Raw genomic sequence first — 16,276 nt, forward strand, 5'->3', positions numbered from 1 at the left:
ATTTCAGAAATCAAATATTTAAGATATGCTGTGTTTGTTTATGGCATTAGTTTAACAGGAAGTGACACAGACCTAAAAATTTTTTTTTAATTGTGATGTCTAACAACACATTCAGTTAATGTTTTGATTCCGTGTGAGATAATCTTGATAATACTTGACAGTTTACAGATCACTTTGCAGGAAACATTTGAGTACTTATTACTAGACATTATTTTCCAGATTTTAGTTTAGAGAATAACTGTGAACTCAGTTGCCAGTTGCTTTATGAAATTTGGGAAACTAAACTTTAAAAAAAGTTTGCAAATCAGAAAGCAACTCTATATTTTAAAGATTTTTTAAGGGTTGGGTTTTCTTTAAAGCCTCTATAGTCTTTAAAGTTTGACTTTAGCTAGAACTGAACAGAGCTCTATAATTTTGTAATTTATTCCAAGCAGCATTATAACTATTTCTAATAAACAGGAAGCATCTTTAACAAAACTAAAAATTGTCATAAAGCATGACTAATACAACATATTAAAAATTCTGATGAAATTAAATAATACCTATATATTTTCAAGTACTACAGATTAACACTTTACCCACATGGCAGCATCTATGCTTAGTAGATTTACTTGTCAGATAGGCATTTCTTTTTTAAAAAAATATTTTTTTCAGTTATAGATGGACGCAGTACTTTATTTATTTATTCTTATGTGGTGCTTAGGCTTGAACCCAGTGCCTCACACATGCTAGGTGAGCACTCTACCACTGAGCTACAACCCCAGCCCATCACATAGACTTTTCTATGCATTTAGTGTCAAAGAATTTTTTTTCCCAAAATACTGTTTGCATTTTGTACTTTGTACTGTTGTGTCAAACCCTAAAGAGTTGAATACTTGTTGGGTTCCCCTCCACCCTTGAGGGTTTTTTTTTTTTTTTTAAACCTCTACTCTGGCTGGTTTGAGAGGCACTTTCCAGTAGTTATTTTGTTTATTCTGTGGAGATATACTTTTAAAAATACCTTTATTTATTTATTTATTTTTCTGTGGTGCTGAGGATTGAACCCAGTGCCTCATGCCAGGCAAGCACTCCACCACTGAGCCACAACCCCAGCCCTGTGGAGATATTTTTGCCACTAACATTCTGTTTTATGATTATGGTCTACTGCATAGCAAAGAGCCTGCATAACCAAACAAGGAATTACTTTGAAGATTATATTTGGCTATTAAAAATGCAGATTTTCAGTGGGTATACATCAGGTGGATCTGAATGAATCAAGTTCCAGGCCTTGTGAAATCTACCTTTAGACAAATTCTAAAGAAGGCAGAGATGATGAAGACATCAGGTAATGATTTTCAATTGCATATTAACTATATGTTGACCAGAATGATATATGCCATACTCAGAAAGCATCTCCAAAGAGATTTTGCTGTAATGACTTTCAATAGTGCTACTTTTGGTTTGTGCTCCCATTTGCAAGAACGAGTTCCAAATTGTGAATAAGATAACCTTGTTATAAAATTGTATGTTATCACTAATATTTTAAGAAACTTTATAATATCAGTGGAGCAATATTTTCCCTTTTGTGTTAAATATGGAAAAGATTTTTTTATTTTTTACCTACAAAAAGGGATTTATGTGTGGTGGCACATGCCTGTAAATCCAGCAACTTGGGAGGCTGAGGCAGGAGGATTGGAAGTTCAAAGCCAGCCTCAGCAATTTAGCAAGGCCCTGAGCAACTTTGTGCTATCTTGTCTCAAAATAAAAAATAAAATGGGCTAAGGATGTGGCTCACTGGTTAAGTACCCCTGGGTTCAATCCCTGGTACCAAAAAAAAAAAAAAAAAAAAAAAAGAATTTACCAAAGTCCCATCCTTCTTTGAAGAAAAATGCAGATGAGTCTACTAAGAAGAACAAATCTAAATAATAAATGCTCAGGAAATTCTGTAAAGAAGTCATTTAGTTACATGCTTAGTTAATATTTCAAGATTTTTTGTTCGTTTTTGAGATTTGTGGGAGGAGAAAGGGACTAGCAGTATGGTGACTGCTAAGTTGAGAATTAAAACTGATAATGAGAACAAGTATATTTTAAAAAATGCATTGTGAATATAAAATTGTATCAATTCTTTACTCTTATTGTTTTAGGTATATTGAGAAAATGTTAAATAGAAAAAATCAAATTTATTAAGATGTTTCAGAATTTTAGTTGAATTTGAAAAATGTATTTTAAAAAACCTAATCCAAATTATTTGAGATCAAGGGATAAAGGTATGATCAATATAGGAAGAATCAAGAAACATGTTGTCTTTATTAGTGTGAATTCTACTTTCAGTCTTTTCTGTGACTTTTCTTTCCACCTTCATAGAGATGAAACATGTGAGATGTTTCAGAATTTTATATTTAATGGTTTATGATGCCTTGTTAAATTATATGTAGCTACAAAAAAAATCACCCAAAGATAAATCATGACAAGATTCCTTGTTTTTTTTTTTTTTTTTTCTGTGTTGTGAATACAAGGGATTGCTCTTCTAGCTGTGAATTTTTGTTTTTTTGTTTTTTCTGTTCCACCCTTTACTCTTGTATTTCAAAACCTATTTGGTTGAAGTACTGTCAAGAAGTGAACTTGTCAAAAGGAACATAGCATGAAAAGAAAAAAAGGAGCAAAAGGTCAATAAAATTGATAATTTTTGAGCACAAGTGAGGGTTCTTGAAATGTGCAAAGCTATATATGCTGTTTCATGTGTAGATTGCATGTTTCATACTGGATTATATGATATATTGGATTGCATTACCTGTTACATAAGATTGGGTAAATCTTGTCCTCAACCTTGACTGGTTGTACAACAAGTTATATTGTTAGATATTTTTTTCCCTGTGTTGTTTCATGTTATTCCTTTCTTTTTTGTTTCTTCATAATCACGTCTCTATGATTGTTTCCCCTCTTTTGGCAAAAAGATCTTGGCTTTTAATTCTCCCTGTTTATTCCACGTTGTCCTTATTCTAGACGAGGCTCTTCTATGTACATGTTTCTTCTAAGATTGTAACTACTTTATCAGTCCTTTATTACCTTCATTGGGACTGGTTCATTTATTTTCTAATACCTATTCCTACCTTAAACATTTCTCCCTGCTTGTCTTTGTCTTTTATACTGAAACCAGACAGATGTGTCTTTGTGCAACATTGTGTACCACTACTCTAACTTAACTGATTTCAACAATTTGCTGTAGCCTTACTGGTTAACTCAGAATCTTGCAAGTTTTCCATTTGTCTCCTCACCTTTGCATATTATTTCTCATACTTGAAATACAGGTTGGGTATCCCTTTTTCAAAATGTGTTAGATATTTTTTTCAGGAGTTTTAGATTTGGCATTTTTCAGATTTGGGAATGTTTGTGTAGACTTCAGGTTAGGCATTCCTAATCCAAAAATCCAAATCTGAAAGGCTACAAAATCTGAAAAATTTTGAGCATCATGTCAGTGGTAAGATTTTCAGATTAAAGGGATTCAATTCAGTTTTCATTCTTTTTTTGTGTGTTTATCTAAAAACTTACTATCACTTTTTTTGTTAAAGCTCTGACCAAGGTTTGCATTTCCTTTTTCAAACATTCTAACCATCTTCCAAACTTGTGTAGGTTGCCTCTTACTTGTTTAGCTTTTATATTCCTTGCTTTGATGTTTTGCATAGTTCTTATACTCCTCCAGTAGAGAATATATCTCAAAAAATGTTAGCTGATAGGGTTTTATTTCTTTGATGATAGCACAGCTTCTATCTATATAATAATCAGGAAAAAGTAAACTCTGTTGTGTATATTGGTCTTAAGTATTTATTGATGATCCTAAACTTGGTTTTCTGTATAAATTATAAATTCAAGATAAGAGATATCACATCCTATTCTGCAAATCCATTTATTCAAAAAATTCTTAAAAAAATTTTGTACTTGTTCTAATTAGTTGTACATGACAGAATGCATTTATACATTTTGATCATACATAAATGGAGTGTAAGCTCTCATTTTTCTGATTGTACATATTGCAGGATCACATCAGTCATGCAGTCATATATGTACATGAGGTAATAATGTCTGTTTCACTCTGTTGTCATTCCTACCCCCATACCCCTTCTCCCTTCACTCCCTTCTACCTAATAAAAAAAAAATTTGATAACTTTCTTATTACTAAAAACAATTTTAGAGCACTTTTAGAGCAAGTTAATAGAGTTTTCCCATTAACTCCATGCTCCCACACACATAGCTTTCCCTCTTTTCAGCATTTACTGCCACCATCATAGATTCATTGCCATTGATGAACCTCATTTGTCACATACTCACCCAAAGTCCATATTCTATATTAGGGTTCACTCTTGGTGTACATTCAGTGAGTTTTGGCAGATACAAATGACATATATCTACCATACATAGAGAGTAGTATTTTCATTGCCCTAAAAATCATTCTGTATTCTGATTATTTATTCCTCCCTCTACCCATACTATGCAAACCCATTTTCATGAATAATTTAAAAATGAATAAAATTGTCCATATTTTGGAAGACATTTCCTTTTTGATGTTGCTGTTGCTATTCATCACATAGGATCAACAATTGTGTAAGTACTATGGATAATATAGCTGTAAGCCTTCTGACTTCTTGAGCTCTCAAACTTCGGATTTTAGGAGTGTTGAGTATAATCCATTTTACAGATCTAGAGCTAAATCTAGAAAAAAAAAAAATCAGTGATTCTCTTAGTTCATCTTTATTGCTTTAATACAATACCCCAAACTGGATAAATCATGAAGGACATAAATTTCTTACAGTTCAGGTGGGTTTGGAAGTTCAATATCGAGATGCTGGTGGGTTCAGCTGTCTCTCCATTGAGGACTGCTTTACCCTTCTAGGTTGGTGCCTTGATGCTGCATTCTTGGGAGCTGGGAAGGATTTCTGTTTTCTGGTGGTTGAAGGATGGAAGGTAAAAGGGACCAAACTCCTTAAGTCAAGCCCTTTTATAAGGGCATTAATACTAAATACCTTTCAAAAGGCCCCCCTCCCAATATTGTTGCATTGGGGATCGAGTCTTAAATACCTCGATTTGGGAACACATATTCAGACTTTGCATTGTGTTGCTTCTCTGAGCCTGGCTTAGTAACTATCAGTTTGAATTCAATCTAGAAACCAATTACACCGTGATTTTAAATAAGGGAAGTTTGTTTTGTTCAGTGGTTCTGGGGATTGGACCCAGGGCCTCCTACGTGCTAGACAAGTGTTATCACTGAACTGCATCCCTAGCCCACAAGGGAGATTTAATATTTAAAACATTTTAAACTAAGGGAACTTTGTAATACCCTAGTGCTGAGGGAGAGAACCCAAGTAAGGACAAACTTGGAAGAGAGGGGCCAGTTTCTGGGTTTAGAGTTTACTGAAGGAAGAGTAGCTTAGCTCACGGGGTGGTGGAGGTTACTGGTTTGCCCACACCACAGCTGAAGGGGTGCTGGAGTTTTCAGGCCTGCAGTGTGAGATATCTGTTGGGAGGGTGGAGGAAGGTGATCAGCAACACAGGCCAGGTCTATGAAGTCACTGAGGAGAGTGGCACATTCTTGGAGCATGGCTGAAGCAGAGTGCTACCAGATGTTTTCACACCCTTACCTCTTACTGATACCACACCTGTCAGAAAGCAACAGGAGAGCCACTTTAGGGTGAATTTGGAGTTGAGGGTCTATAAGTTGGTAACTTATACAGAAGTTGATCAGATTCTAGAAAGGTTTTGGTGAAGGGAACATCAAAAAAGATGTCTTCAAAAAAGACCACTTCTGTCCTCAGTTTTGCAACATACTGCAGAGCTTGTACAAGAAATTCAGGCATATAGTAGCCAAAATGTTAGCTCATTTAGAAAACTGAAGAGTGATGAAAAGGTCTGAACCAGTATTTCCAAAACCCAATGATAACTTTCTAAAAGAAAACAGTTCATGAACTAAAAATCTGGGACTATTAGGAGTTTTATGAATGTTACCCTCAATCAAAATATGAGGACTATAGAGCATTCCTTTCATTGCTCTTTCTCAAGATAGCTGTAAAGCTTTTATATAAACATTTCAGTTAAGCCATGATGTGCTTTTCTGTTTGTCACGCACTACTCTTAATTTTGCCTTTCAAAACCATTTCATATACATATTTCAGTTTTCCTAAAATTAAAAAAAGCAATGTTCCATCCTTTAGGTGAAATGTTTCCAGTTTCTAAATTATTTATTTGGACACCATTTTGTTTCTTCATTATTGTATCATGTTTCTGGATGCTCTTTAGCTTTCAGGGTTTTTTTCTTTTAAATGTGGCACCCGATGTCCAAGATGCATAGGGTAGATTGTGAGAACTCTGATTCCTTAGTAATCACTGTGCTGGATGCATGTGAATGGGTGGGTAGGGAAGGATGGTGGGTGGGATGGGTGATAATGAGCAAGAAGGCATAGGTAAAGGTACACTACAACCAGGTAAGTGCAGCTTCAGAGACATGAGGATGGAACTGATAATGAAGCACAGAAGATGGATCGACTCAGTGGCCTGAGAAAAATTAGAAAAGATTTCACTCAGTATAGGCTACTTAAGTTGATCAAGATAAATAAACAGGTTTTCATCAGAGGAACTAAATCAAGGTATATTGATAATAGCCAGAAGGTAATACAAAGACCTGAGTGCTAAAAAGTTCTGATGCAGAATGAATTGAATCAGAAGGGTATATTCTGTGTTGTGGAAGAAATCTGGGCTTTGGGATCAGGCAGGTTTGTTTTTATCATTCTGCTCTTTATTATTCTGCTATTTAATATTGTGAACAAGTGATGTGATCTTACCTGAGCCTGTCCCCCCCGCCCCCTTTTTTTTCTTACAATGGGGATCCAATTCAGGGCCTCACACGTGCTAGGAAGGTGTTCTACCACTGAGCTACAGCCCCACTCCACTCTCATTTTTATACCCTTAAGTTTCATTTTTAGGATTGAGAAAAGGAATGTCTGGCCCATATCTCACTAGCTGCTAATGCAGTAATATATTTAGTTGAGGGAGGCACTAGGACTAAGATAGGAGGCTGCTTCCTTGATCTGTGTACCAGCAAGAATATTTCCTGTACAGATACGTCAGATGATAATGCAACTTTTCTAAAAATTTTTGGTGCCTTCTATCGGTAAAATTTGAAGTTCCTACCATATCCTAGAAAGGCCTGTGTGGCATGCCACCACCTCTCAGTCCCTTTGCCCCCAAAACTAGAACCTTTCTCACCATTTACTCTGTAATTCTGCCACATTGGCCTTGTTCTCATATAAGTACCAACAGGCTCTGGCCTCCATCTGGAGAGTCTTTCCTCTCATATTCCATGTCTTATGCATTCACTGCCTTCAGTGTTTGCTCAAGGATACTTTCAGCAGAGCCCTGCCCTGATCACCAACCCCTCCTGATGCTATTGCTCTTTGATTCATTACTCCTTTTCTTCACTTAATATTGACAATAGGATCTAGGTTTCATTTCCTGCTATATTCCCAACAGAGTACTGCCTAGCAGTAATGGGAAGTGCTTCATAAATATTTGTTTTCTGCGTGAATGAATCTGAGATGGTGATTTGGGCCATCCAAGGCACTTGGTATAATCACCTAAGAATTTTGGATTTTGACCTGTAGGCTAAAAGGAGGGAGACCAGCATTTTTATGCAACCTAATATGAATATAATGTTTCATAGTACTGTCATTGACTTGTGCTTGCCATAAGAACTTTTCCTCAAAATCCAAAACCATTTAACTTCTTTTCAGCAACCAGTTCCTTATAAATCCTGAAAACCATGGCATCAATACTCTGTTGATTTCTATAGATAGTAGTGAAAATTATAATGCAGACCTATTATTTTTGTTCTTGTTTGGACATAGAGCTACTACTCTTAGGTTTAAAAAGGTAAGAAAAACATGAGTATTAACGAAAGTTTCCCAATTTCCTATTGCTATATTATGTATGTGTGTGTGTACGTGTGCGTGCACATGTAGTTTTATGAGACTTGTTGTTTAGGAAGGCTTAAAATTTAAATGTTATCTCTGTTTTTCTCGTATTTGGTGGGGTACTTGGGGCAAATTGAAACTGTGACCCTAGATTTCTAGCATGGTTTCTCACACAGATGTAAACATTAAATGAGGTGATGCCTATAACGAGCTTGCTTAGTGCAGTTCCTGCCACATGGTAAATTATCTTCACTAGCTGTTACCAGTAAGCAGTCACGCCACCATGTGATATCAGAATTTCAGCTGATTATAATTATTTGTTGCTACTCATCTGCCCATGTCTCTATTTTGTAGGAACAAAGCATAGGTCTGTTGGAGCTGTTACCACCCCCCCCCAACATTGGAGGGTATCTTTCAACATTCTATAAGCCTGATTTATTTTTAGACTTAAGGTACTATGACTGGGGCCCATTTCCTTCTCTTCCCTTTAGTATGCTTCAGCCCAGGATTACTGCTGACTACCATGAACTTACATGTGCCAGTCTCTCCCCAAATACTATCACATGATCCAAGGTTTGTCTTGTGCCTTGGCACGCTTTTGCCAGTGTAAAGGGGTGGCCTTTGAGAAAGTAGAAAAGGATAATTGAGTATGTATCAGTGAGACAAAGGCTTGACCTAGAGAGCCGAGAGCCCTGTCCATGTGATTAAAACTAGTTAGAAGACTGAACTAGTGGCATCGTCTTTCCAACATCTATTCTAAGCCAACTTGGGGAAAGGCAATGAAAGTAAGGCTCAACATAAAACAGGTTAAAATACCAACTTTGATACTATCACTCTTTTGAACTGACAGAACCTGAAATTTAAAACTGGGAGCTGGAGCCCTGGAGCCCCAGTTCTGAGTGTGGAAAGTAGCATTCTATAGGATCCTTTACCTTGGGTTTGAATGAAACAGTTCCAACTCTTAGTTATGACTGTGTTCTTGGGACTTCCCTGGATATTAGAGGGCCTCACTTGTCAAGAATGAGCTAATTCCTTCTACAGTTCTCCCTATCTGGGAGGTAAAAGTAAACTTTTTGACCTTGCGGAGAAAGGGGGCAAAGTAAAAATACTTTTGATATTGACAAAATTGAAGTAAAGGTCAACATTAAAACCCCAATAAAAGATTTTCCAAAAACAACTGACTTAGACAAAAGTGGCAACTACTGGTTCTGCTGAAACTAGATTCTAAGCAATCTACTACAAATAATTATCCCTGTAATAAAGTAGGAGCCACCCTGCCTGAAAAAGAAGCCAATAAATGATGATCAATGGGTTTTGATCACACACCTTTCTAAATGACTGTAGTTCCTGATTTGGGGAATGGGGAAAAGACAGATTTGTACTGGACAGCAGGGGTGGGCAAACTACAGCCCGCAGGCTAAATCTAGCATGCTGATGGTTTTTATAAGGTCCACCAACTAAGTGATTTTTAAAAGTTCGAGTAAAATTAAAAGAATATATTATGACACCAAAATCTTATGAAATTCAAGTTTTAGTTTCCACAAGATTTTATTGGAACATTATGTAATTAAGGATTTTCTGTGGATGAATCTGCACTGCACTGGCAGCACTGAGTAGTTTCAGCATAGACCATTTGTGGTGCTTTCTTGACTTTGCATCACTGCCCAGCACACTGTAGATTGTAGTGCTATGCTTACAAATTGGCAGCACGAGCATGGATGCTGATAAACTGTCAGATCCCTTTTCCTCCAGCTGTATGTGACCACTGGTGATCCTCAGTCCTTCCAATTTGGGTTCAGTATCTGCTTTCCCCAGAATTTCTCAGGTCACTCGCCATTCCCTTCCCTATATTTAGTGTTGTGCCTACATAAAAATAAGTATGTAAAATTTATAAATACATTTATCATGAATAAATATTTCTTACATATTAAAAGTTCTGCTTATTGAACTATAGCATGGATTCTATGTATATTTTTATATTGCAACTGCCTTTATCAATAGTTTATAATACTTTTTATCTTTAGAGTATCACCATGAATTTAAGACCTTTTATAGATTCAATATATTTCAATTAGCCACAATATAACTGTTATTTGAAGCTCAAATTGTCACAATCTGGTTTGTCCAATCTGGTTTTGGAGCTCTTAAGATCTTCTTTTATGGTGACATTCTTTTTCTTTTTTCCCCTGGTACTGGTGATTGAATCCAGGGCTTCATGCATGCCAGGCAATCACTCTACCACCAAGTCATACCCCCGACCCTGTGTTGATATTATTGAAAACATTATTGCTCTCTGGCAACAGGAGGAGCAAGAGGATACTTCAGACTCTCCTGATATTGTCTTGCTGTATGACATAGACACAATCTCCTAGGAGGGCAGAGGTATAGCTACTACAGTTGCATTGTTTAGTGGTGTCCAGTGAAAAATGTTGACATGAATTCACATTGATATTTTTTATTTAGCACATCACATATTCCTATACCATACATTAAAAAAGAAGACATGGTCTCACCACATTTTCTCCTATGCTAACAGCACCCTAGAAGGGTAAGATAAGGGGAGAATGATGAGAGCTGAGTGCATTGTTGTAGTTGGTAGTGGCTTGGGGGAAGAGATGTAGTTGTATTATATTGTAAAGATAATGTAAGAATCAATTATATATTTAAACCTACTAAATGCCAGTCCTGATACTAAGCTTCAATGATGATGTCTCCATTCTGTGCAATTTGTAACCAGACAGTGGCAGTGTTAAATAAGTTTTACAAATTTTTAAACAAGGTCTTCAAATGTAACATAACAGGATGTTCTGAGAACCTAATCTGAGTGTATTAGTTTTGAAAGATAGGAGCAAGAAAATGACATTTGGCAGGTGGGTAGTAAAAAACAGTGAACCATGTTTAGAAGAAACTTGCTGTATTTGGAAGCATTAAGGGGCCCACTTAGGAGATAGAATTGTAGCCACTGAAAACTGCCCCCTGCAAAAGATGAGTTTATTCAGGAGTAGCACAGCATTGAAACAGGAATAGATCTGACATAGCATGTGGGCTTATTCAAGGAAATATTCAAGGGAATTATTAATAACTATGGGCTTATTCAAAGAAGTTGAGGCAACATTAAATTTTTAAAGGCAAAATGAGAATTACTGTACTTGTTATTTCCAAATGATAATCCTTTCCTACACAGAAAAATAACAAATATGGTATCAATTCAAATTTGGGAAGGCGTTTGCTGAGCAAATGACTACCTTGTAGAAATACATTTTTGTGTAAGGTTGTGGTAACCTTTGTACAAAGTCCAGGTCCTGGTAGTCTTGTGATAGTGTTTATATCAGGCATAATGTGATGAGATTCCTTCATAACCTCCTGACTTCATTTTTGTTGAGATTTGACACAAATGGCTCCATTTTCTTTCTGACAACTTTCATATTCCCACTTTAATCAAGATCCTTCTCCAAAGACATTGTCCACCAACTATTTTGTAGTTAGGTTTTTTTTTCCCCCCATTGGTACACACGGATGATACAAAATGGTAGGTTTGATTATGGCATATTTGTGCATATATGAAAACATAATTTGATCAATTCCCCAAGACCTTCCCTCTTCTCTTCCCTCCCCTTCCTGTATCCTATTGGTCTCCCTCCTAATTTCATCATTTTTTTCTTTCCCCATTTTTTTCCCCATATAATTTCAACATATGAGAGAAAACACATGATACTTAGTTCTTTGAATCTGACATTTTCTTTATCCATCTGTTGACAGACACCTAGTCTGATTCCATAACTTGGCTATCGTGAATTGTGCTGTGATAAGTATGGGTATATGTGTATCTTTAAAATATGTGGACTTTAATTCTTTTGGATAAACACCAAGGAGTGGTATAGTTGGGTCATATGGTAGTTCTATTTTTAGCCTTTTGCTGAACTTCCATCCTGATTTCCATAGTGACTATACTAATTTGCATTCCCACCAACAGGGTATAAGAGACCCCACCCATCTTCACTAGCATTTATTGTTATTTGTATTTTTTTAACATTATTTTTTAGTTGTAGATGGACACAACGCCTTTATTTTAATTATTTATTTTTATGTGGTGCTGAAGGTCTAACTCAGTGCCTCTCACATGCGAGGGAAGTGCTGTAACACTGAGCTACAACCGCCATCCCTGTTACTTATATTCTTGATGCTTCCCATTCTAACTGAAGTGAGATGGAATTTCTGTGTAGATTTGGTTTGCATTTCTCTGGTGGCTAAAGATGTCATACATTTTTTTCATATAATTGTTGGTCATTTGTACTTTCTTCTTTGGAAAAGTATCTGTTGATACAATTTTAAGAAATAATTTCTTTTTCTTCCAAAGATTTGTTAATTTGCAAAAAGTAAAACCAACACAAAAATTTTTAAAAAATCATTGACATTCTGCATTCATCGAGGTGAGAATCGACCACTGTGGTGACTAGCAGTGACAATGTCAGGGTTTGCCAGCAAATATGCACTGATATTGTTCAAAACAAGTTCTCTCAAACTTGTATGATTGCATCAGAGATGTCGCATTCCTTACCCACAGTCTTACATTATGTTCTTGGGTCATTAGTGAGCAAGGCATTGGAAAAGTATAGAGGTTTGGGGGAGCATGTTTATTCCCCTGGTTAGCTGCTATGAAAGTGAAAATTTTGTGTGTTTCTTGAGGGGAGAGATCATGTTTTGTTTTCTGATTTTCTTCTCAGCTTAACACACTGTTTGAACAGAGCGAGTACTTTATATGTATCAGTTGATCAATTTGTTTGCTGTAATGTTATTTGATGAAGCGTGTCAGTGGATCTATCCTTGCATTTAGTGATTTACTTGGTTGCTTCTTTCTTAGAACTGTGCATAGTGTTTACTTTGTAACTTAATTCTTAAGACAGAGGTTTTTTTTTTTGTTTTTGTATATTAAAAAAATTGTTGGGAGTATGAAAAATTTGGATGGATATTTATTTTCCCTCCAAAGGGAGGAAGACTAGGTATCTACTAATCCCTTCAATTTTATGGTGAGTTAAAGGTTTTCTGAAACACTGTCTCATGTATTTCTTTGAATTTTTACCACAACCTTCAGAGGTTGTTGGCAAGGGCTTGTGCTTATAACTTTACCTGTTTACCTGAAGAGTAAGAAAGACACTTAGACATCAGAGTATGTATTCTTTACCTTGGGGCACAAAGCTGAGACAAGCACAGAACTCTCTTTTCTATGTAATTTTACTAAACCCCTGACAAGACACATCTGATCACCTTCTTACAGTAGCTTCCTATGACATCGTGCACTAATGCCCTCCCCTTGATTTTTTTTTCTCAAAGCACTTACCACCTTCTAACACAGTGTGAAGGTTATCATTTTATTTTATCTAGCTGCCCATCCATCCATCTATCCATCTGACTCTTCTGCTTGGGTGTAAACTTTATGTGGGCAGAGAATTTTTGTCTATTATGTCTACTAATAAAACCCAAGCACCTATAAACATGCCTGGCACATAGTAGGCATTCAATCTATATTTGTTGAGCAAATACACATGAATTATGAATTATAATAAAAGTTTACTGACTTTGGATTTAGCTAATTTTGTTTTTCATGGAGTTACTCAGCAACCTTCCTTATGTTTTACTTCTCTTACAATATGTTGTTAATTGGCATTTAAAATTACATATGAAGCATTTATTTGGGGGAACCAAATAGTTGGAATGCTGAATGTTTCATTATTATGTTTTTATTATTATATCTAATGGAATCTTGAAAGATTGGTAGTGTTGGAGAGCTAGGAGTTTGATACAATTTCTCAAGATAATTATATCACCAACTCAAGTGATAGACAGTCAAGGGTCTGTCTTAGTCTCCTTTGTTTTGCCATAACAGAATACTGGAGACTGGGAACTTTATAAGGAAAGTTATGATTTTGGTGAGCGGAAGGTTCAAATAGTGTGGTGCCAGTGTCCTGGCAAGAACCCCTCTGGGTTTTCACAACATGATAAAGAATTGGAAAGGAACTGGCTATGTGCAGAAAGGACACATGTTCAAGAAAACAAGCCAAGACAGTTGAACTTGTTTATGACAACTGATTTCCAAAAGAACGAATCCAATCATTGGAGACTTTGAGCTTCCCTGAGATAATATTCATCCATTTGTGAGGGCGGAGTTCCAATGCCCTAATTACTTTCCATTAGGGATCCCCCCTTTATTTTTGGTGGTGCTCAGGATTGAACCCAGGGCCTTGTACATGCTAGGCAAGTGCTGTACCTGTGAGCTAATCCCCAGCCCCTAGACCCCACGTCTTAAAGGCTCTGATGCCTCAGCACTGCCACACTGGAAACCAAGCTTCCAGCACATGAACCTTGGGGAACAGTCCATATCCAAACCATAGAAAGGTCTTTATTCTAGTTTTCATTTTGGACACATAAACACTTTAGCGTGGTTAAGAAACTAATCCAAAATTGTATTGCTACGTGGAGTAGAGCCAAATGAATAGAATAGTTATTTCACTACTGTCACAAGGTCAAGGCACCTTCCCAGAATTTCCTGACACTTCCTGGAAGTTCATTTCCATCCAATGCCAGTATACTTTGAGTTCTTCCTAAAAACAAGGGTGGTTCTAGAGTGAGTAATGGTGGGTGTGGGAACATTGGGGATATATATTGACCCTTTACCCACAAAGATCTAGAATTGCAACGTATGGCATTATCTGTGGGGTCAGTGAGGTGATTTCCCCATCTTATCAGGGTACCATAAAACACAATTTTTTTTTACATTCAATTTTCCTTGTGTGTGTTAGTTGAATCATTACGTTGTAAAATCTTTGAGGTAAGGGGCTATGTCTTTTATGACTTAGTGATTCTCAATCTTGTCATCCATTCCTGATATCTAGTGCTCTTCTGAGAGTTGAGCAATAAATAAGTAACATTTACATAAGGAGAACGTTGATAAATCCTATTACTGGTAGACATTTCAAAGGAGTTCCAAAGAATAATACAACATCGCCTTATCAGCCTTTCCACCTGCATAATTGCCAACAATTTGTTTTCCTGAGAAATTGCTGCACAGTTTGTTCTCTTAACCACTTCACTATATACTTGTGCTCTGATTGTAGCCATTGACAGATCTGATGTTCATCTAGTACACATGGATGTGGCCACACCAACTAATTACTTGGGTTCTGATTGGTCAGTGCCTGTGTCCTGTCACTTGTTAAATATTTGAGGTGTAAGCCTGGTCATTGGGAGATGAAAATGTTTGTATTTCCTAAATATCTTAAATTTAACAAGGTAGATAATCGAGAGATGGGAGCAATTTCTTAGTGGAATTTTCTATCACTGCTTTTTCTCCTCTACCAGCATGGCATGCATAATAGAAGGATCTACTTGGCTCAGTTTTCTGAGGAAAACATTATTCTTTTGTATTGTATGTCTTCTGGCCAAATGAACTCAAGTCATGAGATGAAGAGTTATCTATTCAGTTTATCCCTTTGACAGATACTGTAGTCAATGACTCTTGTATTTGCCACATTTATTATTAGTATGCTCCTAGCCCTTGTGATAGAGATAAACATTTCAAGGAATAAAGTTTACAGCATATCCTAGTGGGAAATAAGGGATAGAAATGTTATAAATATGTTTTAGCTTTAGTATAGGGTAAAAAATAGATTGCCCAAAAGTATAATGGTGCAGTGTGTCAAAACGTTAGTGCTGGTGTATGTGGGAGTTTGAAGCGGGTGTTCTTCATTGGAAGCTGGGTTTCCTTCGCACAGCAAACGAGAGACTTATGCTCCTTCCACCAGTGGCTCCGCCACCTTCCCTCGATCCCACAGGGTATCATAGTACCCAGCTGGTGAGAATGTAAGGGGGTTTGCCTTCGCCTTCCGTTTTTTTTTTAGATCTTAACTTGAAAATGGCACATGGACTTCTTTCTCCTCATATTCTTTTGAATAAAGGTTAATGAGAACTGCTAAATTTAAAGGATGTTGTGTACCTAGGAAAAAAGAATAGCTTTTTTTTTTTAACTGATTTTCCTTCCTCCTTCTTTCCCTCTCCCTTTCTTTTTACTTTTTCCCCCCCGCAGGCTAGGAAGTGAACCCAGGGGCACTCTAGCACTGAGCTACATCCCCAGGCCTTTTTATTTTTGAGACAGTGCTTCATCAAGTTACTAAGGCTGGCCTTGAACTTGTGATCCTCCTGCCTCCTTCTCTACTTCTTTTTTGGAGGTAATTTTAGATTTCAGGGTTGCAAAGATATTCCCTGAATACTTTTCTCTCAGCTTTTCCATATGCTAGTTCCCACATAATTACAAAGTATGGTTTGCAATTATTCTGGCACAAAAA

The 16,276-nt window shown here is 36.5% G+C and overlaps 1 protein-coding gene and 1 long non-coding RNA gene across 5 annotated transcripts in view; one reads left to right on the forward strand and one right to left on the reverse strand.

The window, feature by feature from the left end:
* Positions 1-71: 71 nt before the first annotated feature.
* LOC306643169 lies at positions 72-3,817 on the reverse strand. The gene is made up of 3 exons (XR_013758831.1): positions 3,139-3,817; positions 895-3,104; positions 72-821 (listed from the first exon to the last, which is right to left on the reverse strand). It is a non-coding gene; the product is annotated as an uncharacterized lncRNA (long non-coding RNA).
* The window catches only part of DYNAP (dynactin associated protein), a 36,573-nt gene continuing 21,502 nt past the window's right edge, over positions 1,206-16,276 (forward strand). For 2 of the 4 annotated variants that reach the window (XM_079109115.1, XM_079109119.1), the window contains exon 1: positions 1,206-1,324. The gene's annotated coding sequence lies outside the window, so the exon portion shown is untranslated. Of the gene's footprint in view, positions 1,325-3,908; positions 4,939-8,291; positions 8,390-16,276 lie in introns of those variants that run through there. The other 2 variants (XM_079109117.1, XM_079109116.1) reach the window with 2 other exon arrangements.

This window comes from Sciurus vulgaris, assembly GCF_902686455.1.
Source record: "Sciurus vulgaris genome assembly, chromosome: 13".
NCBI classification, from domain to species: Eukaryota; Metazoa; Chordata; class Mammalia; order Rodentia; family Sciuridae; genus Sciurus; species Sciurus vulgaris.